Source organism: Doryrhamphus excisus, chromosome 9, assembly GCF_030265055.1.
Source record: "Doryrhamphus excisus isolate RoL2022-K1 chromosome 9, RoL_Dexc_1.0, whole genome shotgun sequence".
NCBI lineage: Eukaryota > Metazoa > Chordata > Actinopteri > Syngnathiformes > Syngnathidae > Doryrhamphus > Doryrhamphus excisus.
Genome location: NC_080474.1, coordinates 17,333,418 through 17,342,363, shown reverse-complemented (window position 1 = coordinate 17,342,363; position 8,946 = coordinate 17,333,418). Strand labels below are relative to the sequence as shown.

Below are 8,946 nucleotides of genomic sequence, written 5' to 3'. Positions count from 1 at the left end.
ACCAGATGGAGGGGTAGGATTTAATCAGCTTTGCTTCTTCCTACTCCTTTTGGACATGTGGAACTGTGAACTGATTATGTGATGCATTCAATTGTAATCTGATGCATGTTCAAATGAAATAAAACCATTACCATTACCATTTTAAAGCCATTCACCACTTCTAGTTCTAATTCTAGTTAAGGTTTTAGCATCTCCGTATCTCACCTTATGTCACTTTATTTGTATTTTTTTGTAAAGCTACACATGTATGACTGTATAGTTTTATTTCCATTTTGGCATAGTGTATTATGGCGTTACGACATGTGTCGCATTCCAAAATATATTGTCGTGTATTAAAATATATTGTACACCTCATGAAAGATGAATATATATATAACATCTGTGAGCATCTAAAGTAAAAAGTCGGGCCTGTGTTGTGTGTGTCTTTGCGTCAGTTGGCCACCTGATGGCACTGTTGTCTCACCTTCCTCCCTATGCAACCAAATGGCTGTTTATGCTAATTTATAATTGAGGACAAGCTTTTTTTCCACCAAAAGCCTACCTTCCAGTGCAGAAAGAGTTTCCAAATAAGAAATAACATGACAACACAATTAAAAAAAAATCATAGTGAATTATTGATAAAGCATCTGGGTTCACTTGACTGATTTTCACAATTAAAAAATATCAAAGTCATTTGAAGGCTACACTTTTGTTATGAGTTGAAAGGGAGCATTTAGGACCTCATGCTTATGCCTGCATTTTCCAAATCAGCAAGGTTGTCAGCAAGGGTGTACCCCACACCTCGCCCAAAGACTGCTGGGATAGGCTCTGGCATACCTGTGACCCAAAAAGTGTTGAGTTGACTTCTTTCCAAATAAGGAATACATTTACCGTGAACAATGTAATATAGAGTATGTAGCATCACTCATCTTTGACATGAACTAGTAGTATTTTAGAAAATACAACACAAATGTATTCAATGTGGGCGACACGGCGGTCGAGTGGTTAGCACGCTAGGAGACCAGGGTTCAATTCCACCCTCGGCCATCTCTGTGTGGAGTTTGCATGTTCTCCCCGTGCATGTGTGGGTTTTCTCCGGGTACTCCGGTTTCCTCCCACATTCCAAAAACATGCTAGGTTAATTGGCAACTCCAAATTGTCCATAGGTATGAATGTGAGTGTGAATGGTTGTTTGTCTATATGTGCCCTGTGATTGGCTGGCCACCAGTCCAGGGTGTACCCCTCCTCTCGCCCGAAGACAGCTGGGATAGGCTCCAGCACCTCCCGCGACCCTTGTGAGGATAAGCGGTAGAAAATGAATGAATGGGTTCACATTCAAGTGTTACAATCCTGTTTGGGACCAACTACAAAGCTGTGTTTTATTGATGTGACTTACTCAGGGACTTTCCTATGAGGACCATGACGGCATCCACCCTGGCCTCACAAGGTCCAGACTCTTGACCGCACTTTGCTGCCGACGCTGCCTTTGTCAGATAAATCTTTACGACTGCTGAGTCAACAAACAGTAAGCTATAGGGGTGGCCGTATCAGAATGGTATCGATACTGGCATGAGAGCTGAAAGTACAGTAATAATAAAAAGGAACATTTGTATTATTGTATTGTTATTGTTACATTGTCTTACATTGCTGTATTTATACAGCAGTCTCAAATTAAAAGTAAACTCACTCAACATAAAACAGTATTACTCTCGGTATTTGTATCGGCCACCCCTGGCACTGTATTTACTTTGTATCAGATCAACATCCTTTGCAGTATCACCCAGCCTTAGTGTAGTCTTATGGTCTCGGCAGTGTGTGTGAGTGTTGGCTGAGCATCTGTGAGAACATCAGACACTGGACCATTCATCTCACGTTAACTCTCTCTCAAGGGAGGAGGCGTCTGTGATGATTCAGGAACAAAATACCCTACTCTTGTGTCACGCGCACACGTACACGTACACACCTACACAAGTCAGAAAAACACACATAAGAAAATCCTTTATAGCAGGAGCCAGAGTTTATGCCTCATTTGGTATTTTATAGAGTTTGTCATCAATAGAGTCATTTGTGAGCTGGAACCTATCCCAGTTGCCTTTGGGTGAGAAGCTGAGTACACCCTTTACTACATGCATTTCCTTTCACCGACACTAGGAGGAATCAGTGATCTGTTTCTACAAGTTGTTGTGTAGCTCATCAACCTTTTATGAAATATTTCTACTGTACTGATTGTGATGGTCACATGATGATGGTCACTTTATCAATGTATCTTTGATCGACATGTTTCCTTTTTAACACAAAGAACACGAAAGGGAAGTTCAACTTTGAGTCAAATGATGGTGGATATAGCGAAGAACAAGTGGAAGACATTTGTTTTTTTTTTCATAATTGATGTCAAAGATCCTAGACTGGTCGCCAGCCAATCACGGGGCACATATAGACAAGATAAGATAAAATAAGATATGCCTTTATTCAAACAACCATTCACACTCACATTCATACCTATGGACAATTTGGAGTCGCTAATTAACCTAGCATGTTTTTGGAATGTGGGAGGAAACCGGAGTACCCGGAGAAAACCCACGCATGCACAGGGAGAACATGCAAACTCCACACATAGATGCTCGAGGTTGGAATTGAACTCTGGTCTGTGCGCTAACCACTCGTCCACCGTGCAGCCCCCCAACATGACATAATGAAAACAATTTTTCCTCCCATTTTGTGTGGAAGTGATGAGGTTTTGGCTTCTTACTTCATCGTTCTTCCCCAGTTTGATTAAAACCTTTTCTTCAGTTTAGAATAAACAGGCTAACTAGTTAGCTTAGTGGTATGCTATGTTTAAAGTAGTGGGTGTCAATGAATAACAGAAGTGTGAAGGTGACTGCAGGGGTGTTATTTCATATCTACAGAGCTCTAATAATGGAAAAAATCGTATTTACACAGGTTTTCTAAATATAAAAATATTCCCTTTTTAATATTCAATCTTATTTTGCGGCAAAAAGGTCTGGTGTGGGCTGCACGCACGGTGTTAAGTGGTTAGCGCGTAGGCCTCCCAGCTAGGAGACCTGAGTTCAATTCCATCTGTGTGTGGAGTTTGCATGTACTCCAGTTTCCTCCCAAATTCCAAAAACATGCTAGGTTAATTGGCGACTCCAAATTGTCCATAGTTATGAATGTGAGTGTGAATGGTTGTTTGTCTATATGTGCCCTGTGATTGGCTGGCGACCAGTCCAGGGTGTACCCCACCTCTTGACTAAAGCTGGGATAGGCTCCAGCACCCCTGCAACCCTCGTGAGGATAAGTGGTAGAAAATGAATGAATGAAAGGTCTGGTCTGCAACAAATTAATTGTGATAAACGAGGGACAAAAGAGGCATGGAGAACTGTGAATTCCTCGTGTGTGTTACTAATGAATGAAGATCCTGATCCTGATTTCTGACAAATATCTTATCAGCAGTCAAAGAAGCAACAAAATGCTTTGTCTTTGAAACTTCTGAGCAGTGATGCGAGGTATTGATAAGATGAAGGGGAAAAAGCAATACACATGCTCACCTGAGGCACTTTCAGTCGCATATCGTCCATTTTGGGATTCTGCCATTTTGCCGATTTCGCAATAGAAAAACTTCTCCTATTGCATATTCTTGTGTACCTTAACCAGGACAATCTGTTTGAAATTAGATCAACCACATTGCCACACTTAATCATCTTCTCATCTAAGTGACTCTCAAGAGTTAGCAATTAAGACTGGCCTGATTCATCGTGCTCTCAGGGGGTTTTTAACACAAGTCACAGTTTTCAGATGACCCCAGTACAATACTCCATGTGTTGCCGTTACAGTTTGAGTAAATCACCAAACGACTTACCATTGAAAGTCATTCCAAACACTACTACTACTTTTTCAGGGACGTGAAATGACGGCAATGCGCTAAAGTTGCGTTCCCAGGTGCCGATGTTAAGATAAAGCTCAGCAACTGTTTGCGTCAGTCGCTTGTCATAGCACTTTGAATACTATCAGCTCGCTTTTAAGCTTGCCCAAACGCATTTTGAGGAACCCCTGGGAGGGATCATTTCAAACTATGCAGGCCCAATCGAGATACAGATCACTGGTCTAAGCCTCGGAGAATAAAAGGGCAGAAGATGAGGGGAAAAGGGATAAACTCTTCCTGCTCTCTTGATCTTTCCCTCACGTTGCTCAGTAGTAGTCACTTATTTCACTTTATAAATTTACTTTCACATTTCTGTTTAACGGCGCTTATTCATCGGTGAGTGATTGCCGATTAAAGAGGGAAGAGTTGTAAGTTTAAAAAATGACTTACATATATATTTGGCACTGGAAGTGGAATATATTCAGATTGTGCAGTTAGGGCAATTTGACTCTTCCTGAAAATGTTCTGCCACGCATCTAAAGACCTCAGCCATTGCCGATTCCAAGCAGAATGAGAAAGTGAGGAGGTTTTTGGCAGGGTTAGCGACTCTGCCCTTTAAAAACTTTTTTCGCTATGTAGCCAACCAAAAGCTTGCTCATGGCAATCCTTCAGCTAACTGTTCATCTTTGTGACCCAATGACCAAACCCAGAATCCATTCTCTGCTCAGCTGCATGATAAGCTATTCCACATTACCATTGTCCATGGCAGCATGAACTTCACCATGCACACCGACAGGAGCGATTTGGAATGATGTCACCAACAACAATGGTAACTACATGCTGAAGATCCTTGTCACCTCATTCCAGCATCCTGCTATCAACCAAGTCACCTGGTACTGCAACACCAGTACTATACTATGCACCACAATATGCTTGACCACCCAAAGAGCTTTGGGTGTGTCTGGGAGCAGATCATCCCCACGCTCATTCTGGTTGCCACCAATGTTTTCAGTCATCACAACAAAATGGACTCCAAGGACTTCGTTAATCGTCGTAAATCGTCATCGTTGTCGTCTGCAACTGGCTTGCCTCCTGAGAGTTTTTTGCAGTTCATCCACTAGAGTCTGATATCGCTCCCAAGGTCATTTCTGGACTTCCATGGATGACACAGGTTGTAGCGAGGCTTCTGACAGTCCTTAGTGCTCTCGCTTGAGACCTTTCAAGATACATCAAAATGCAATCAAATGATGTAACTTGTGAAGATTCATGAGCTCAAACTCATTCTTTGAGACATTTTCTCCCAAATAATTCGAGTTGGCTTGATTGTTTATTTTTCTATTGTGTATTTTTGTACTGCTTAACTGATTCTGTACACTTGCTGCTGTGCAATGCAAATCCCCCCACTGAGGGATGAATAAAGGCATATCTTCATCTTAATCTTAATCTTAATCACTCATTGTCCACACTCACATGTAACCTTAAAAATATAAAGAAACATCTCTAGTTATCACCAAAAATGATGCATGAGATTACAGCGAAAGAAACATTTTCTGTTGATAGTTGATACATACAGGAAAGCAAGAAGGAAAGCACAATATCACAGCTACGTATCACATTACCTAAGCCCACATTATGCTGTGTTGTGATTAGCCAGGTATTTTAAGGACAAAAGGTAAGAACAAAGGGTCTTTTATAAACCTGAGGCAGTTACTCTGTAGTGGAAAAGAATATGCATTAAACCAGGGGTCTCAAACTCAATTTACTTGGGGGCCACTGGAGCTTGGGTCTGGGTGAGACTGGGCCGCATCAGGTTTTCCAAAAAAAAACAAAAAAATCGCATTTATCATTTAAACAAAAAATTTAAAAAACTTTGCTTTGGTTCCAATTTTCTACAAGAGAAGCTCTGATAAAACATTCCACTGTTCTCAAATATCTTACTTTTTTATTTTTCTACACAAAATAAGATGAAAAATAAATAAACAAATCAAGAATAAAGAAAATCAATCAATCAGTAATAAATAAATATAATAATAATAATAAAAATTAACAAAGCATTATTAGAGCCCTGTAGACATGACAAAACACGACTATAGTCACATTTATACTCTTTTTATTTACAACATATTGCACAACTGCAGGGTCTTGAGACACATGCTAACTCGCAAACTAGAGAGCTAGCGACCTAAACGGTAGGTTTAGGTCGTTATAGGTCGTTAAGTTATTTCCTTTAAACTTAAATAGCCAAAAACTTACCACTTCCACACGGACAGGGAGGATAACTATTAACAGTTATTTAACCTTTAACAGGAACATTAATCAAACGTAATAATTTTTTCTGGGTACATGATACCATACAGCATCCATATCAAACTTGCGCGGGCCGCACTAACATTAAACTTTCATATCAAGGCGGGGGGCCTCAAACTAGTGTCCTGCGGGCCACATTTGGTGGGCTTGAGACCCCTGCATTAAACGCATGGTATCAGTGTAGGGAGAGTAACTGAAAAAGAAAGCGTAAACAAACAAAAAATGACATCTAGGCCAGATCGTGTATATCTTTAAGGTGAGCCAGTCTGGGCCACTGTCTGGAACTTGTTCCCCAAGTGTCCGTCTCAACGTTGTTTACCTCATCTCGGCTCAGTAAGCATGTAGATGGGAACTTGGATGCTCTCATTTACCAAATCTTAAGACCTGACCTTAGTTCACTCACCTACATGGCATGATGCCCACACTGGCTCAAAGCTAGTAAAACATTGTGACATTGCAGAATTAAAAGATCTTAAAACATGTGGGCACAATTTCTACTCCATACCAATAATGCATGCATGTATAAAATCATATTTTAACCCATAAGAAGCCATATTGATACATGTATTAGCAATACATGTGCATGCAATGCCAAGCATCCCAATATGCCTCATACACTGAGGAGCTGTATATCTTGCTGTCTTGCCCATATTACAATTATAAGTACTGTATAATCGAGATAATCTGGTTGAATCCCATTATAAGACTACCAGAGTCTAGACAGCATGATCTCTGCAGTGCACTCAATTGTAATTCTTAAATAACATCACTGAATTTTACATCTCTCTGCCACGCATACAAACAAGAGTGCAATAGGTTCACATACACACACACCTACCCATCCAGGCCCACACACACACACACACAAGCACACGTGGCAACCGTCATCCAGTAATCCACCTAAATCAAACCACAGAACAACTATTAGACAGAGGGAGCGGGAGCAAAGGATTTACGATCTTTCTAAAAATACATCGCAAGAGATGAATGACTAAAATCCCACTCGCTAATCTGTATTATAAATTTGTGCGTACCAACTCGGTAATGTTTAGTTTTCACCCTCTGTGCCCTATCACTGTGTCCTCAACAAAGTATGATGCTTTTGCTTTTACATTATGAGACGTGCTTTAGATCACCATCTGGATTAGAGAACGCAGGAACAAACTGTAACCTGAACACAGACAGACTAAAATGGATATCCTGTCCGAAGCTGAAGTTGAAATCGTCCCCTGTGAACTCAATCTTACAGTATACGTATGTTCTCACTTATAATGCTTCTGCTTCAATGGAAGGGTAAAAAAAAACAATGACACTGAAGTGTCTCCCGGCAGACGTTCAAATAAGATTCTCAATCCTTGTAATCCCACACCAAAGCAATGAAAAAAAATTGCAGATTATTTTGAAACCACAACAAAGTAAAACCATTTCCATTTTGCCTCTTTGAACCCACAAGAAGCCCCCGGTGACACTAAACCATTACCACTAAGTATGGAGAGAGTCTCTAAAAAACTATTGTAATGTGATGTCTGAGAGGCTATCATTGCAGGGTTTGACTTGCTACCGGCAGTTTGGGGGCCTGTGCTGGCATCCCACACTTGGTGGTCCGCCACTGCTCGGTGGTAGGGAACTGTTGGTTGAGGAAGAGGCCTTAGTTCCTGGAGACAATGCTGCAGAAATATGTAAAAGATGATGAAGACTAGGGGTGTGTATTGGCAACAATCTGGCGATACGACACGTATCATGATATATCGCAATACTGTTAACAAGGCGATATTTTTTTGTTTTTTCTTGTAGTTAAAGATTATTTCCTGGAAAAACTGAATTACACCAGCAATATGCACTTACTAAACATATTTTTATTCCATTAGAATAATATGTTATGCTGTATCACAAACTTTCCTCTGTAAAAACTTAAAGTGTAGCATTTGGATAAATAAAGCTTTAACATCCAGCATTAAATTTACAAAAAAAAAAATTATTAAATTAAATTATGTCTAAAGATCCTGCTCAAATGTTCAGAAAAGAGACAGTGCAGACTTTATTTTGACAACTTGCATGTTTAAGAATTACACCTAAGCACTATTTTGAGAGTCATACATATGTGAAAAAAATTATTTATACAGTCCCTGACTTATCCACCATCAGAAGAGTATTTTTGTGGAACAAAGTAACTAACATCAGTAAAAAGTCCTTTAAGAATGCTTGAAATAACTATTATTTAACAAAATAGTGATATCAATATGAAAAAACAAAATACCTGCAATATCACAGTACTACTTTTGTAGTATACAAAAGGACCTTCGCATTGCTTGCAAGCGGCAGGTCCTCATGGTGTCTCGCTAAGTGGACTCGCAGATTTGTCGTATTTCCCGAATACTTTATTCGGGCATGACATATTTTACAAACAACCTTGTTTGTTGATTGCAGCTAATTGGAATCCCTACAAATAAACAGATTCCACCTTGAAGCTAAAAGCTAAAAGAGTCAGATAATGAAATACCGAAATAACGTTTACCTAAATAAATGGTAGATTTGCAACAAATGTGACACAGAAAGGAAGATGAACAAGGGAAGTACTCTAATTTTCTATTTTTTTAATATTTATTGTCAAAAATTACAGAAGCACGCAGAGACCGCAGACCTCTGCCAAGTACCATAGTTCCCTATAATCTTATTTTTTAAACCAGTCTTTGAAATTTTGTACATTTTCGAAAATGAATTTTCTTGAAATCCTGGATCCAGATAATGACCCCAAAAATATTTTTTCTCTCTTATAAGATCCAAACTACTTGCTCTTG

At 39.7% G+C, this 8,946-nt stretch overlaps 1 long non-coding RNA gene across 1 annotated transcript in view; it reads right to left on the bottom strand.

Annotated features, from left to right (window-relative positions):
* Positions 1-3,223: 3,223 nt before the first annotated feature.
* The window catches only part of LOC131136259 (uncharacterized), a 44,886-nt gene continuing 39,163 nt past the window's right edge, over positions 3,224-8,946 (bottom strand). Inside the window, exon 3 of the long non-coding RNA XR_009131716.1 lies at positions 3,224-5,057. This is a non-coding gene — a long non-coding RNA (uncharacterized LOC131136259). The remainder of the gene's footprint in view (positions 5,058-8,946) is intronic.